Genomic DNA, 1,700 nt, shown 5'->3' with positions numbered 1-1,700 from the left:
GAAGGGCATTCTATCTCAGTCTTTATGTTAGATAATTCCTTCTATTGAGCCCAGATCTGTTTTTCTGAAGCTTCCTGGATCTAGCCTTCGAGACCACAAAGAACAAGTTCCTTCTACTGGAGATTAAAGATGGCTGTCATGATCTACCCTTGCACACACACCTACTTTTCTTGTCCAGGCCACACATCCTTTGTAGCTTCAACTCTTTCTCAGATGTCGTGTTTTCTCATCTTTTCTGAATGCTTTCCAGTATGCTAGTTCCCTTTGGTGCATATGCCTTTGAAAACATGACACCCTGAAGTGAACAGGTACCAGAGTGACAAGGAATGGGATGCCCACCTTCATTATTCTAGATTTAAAATATCTCTAATTATAGCCTGTGATTGTTTTAGTTTTTAGGTCGGTGACATCACTCTGGTAATCTGAGAGTTTACTGTCAATAAAGGCAGATATGTCTACTTTTATTTGTTTTCATTCGATATCTATGCTAGGCCAGAGCTAGCTTGTATGATGTTGGCATGTGAATTAGAAAAAGTCACCCTCTCTGGGTGAACTATTAGGAAAAAGGCACCTCCGTGGGCTGTTGTAGGTTGTGGTCGTAGCTTGGCAAGCAAAGCAGGCCTGGATCTGGGTGTCTGCTTGGTCCCTGGCCTTGGCACTTTTATGCCATGCTCGTACTTCCTAGTCCAGTGCAGAGCCTGATGGGGCCCTCTTACTCTGTAAAATTTCCTCCCTTCCTCCCTTCCTCCCTTCCTTCCTTCCTCTCTCCCTTCTTTCCTTTCTTCTTTCTTTTCCTTTCTGTTTTTGCATAAAAGGTCTTACATTTCTGGTCGTTACATTTCATTTTGTTATAGTATGTGCCTTCTCATTTGCATATATTTGTATCACCTTTGCCTCCTGTTACCAGTAAACTTGATGAACTTTCTTTCTCTTTGTGCTTCTGAACGTTCTGTCTCTGACCTTCCTGCCATTAAATGATACTTAAGTAAATATCTTTTGCTATTAGCTTATTGTTTCTAATTTCTCCTCTGCCTCCAAGGTGCTGAGATGCTGATATACTGTTATTTGGTTATTATAAAAATAGTTACCTCATATGTCTGTTTTATTTTTCAACCAATACCATAAGTTTCTGGAGAGCTGTTATCATTTTGGCATCCCTTACTGTGCTCAAGGCAGTGGTGGGCTCTCTGTGTATCCAGTGGATATCATTCATCTATGTGTCATTATATATCTATTATGTCTGTTTGTTTTGTTTTCCATTATGAAAGGCAGACTCTTGGCCATATCCCTTCAGTGCCTGGTACACTGTTGTATAAAGGAGTGTTTGATAAACATCAACAGCAGATGGGAATTACAAGCTGTCCTTCATCATAGGTTCACGGTTTCTTTAAAAATTATCTCTAGAATTAGTTATATTCCGAATATAATATTCCATAGAAACTTTCAGTTCAAGTTAAGTGTTCTTTAGATATCTTATTCTGGTAATGACATGATTCCAAGTTGCCGTCATTTTATTCATTTGATGTAATCTTGAAGAGTGCACCCATGAACTATTGAAATTCAAGTACTTGCCATAATTGAATTTCAAATCATATCTCTCTGCTATAATCTGATATGTATTCCTACTGTGCTTTGGCTCTGAATATAATAAAAATCACATTTCAGAAATCCAAATTTCACCTCAAGAAATATTTCTGCTC

Source organism: Pteropus vampyrus, unplaced genomic scaffold (assembly GCF_000151845.1).
Source record: "Pteropus vampyrus isolate Shadow unplaced genomic scaffold, Pvam_2.0 Scaffold150, whole genome shotgun sequence".
In the NCBI taxonomy this organism is placed as follows: Eukaryota; Metazoa; Chordata; class Mammalia; order Chiroptera; family Pteropodidae; genus Pteropus; species Pteropus vampyrus.
This window is presented reverse-complemented; position numbering follows the sequence as displayed.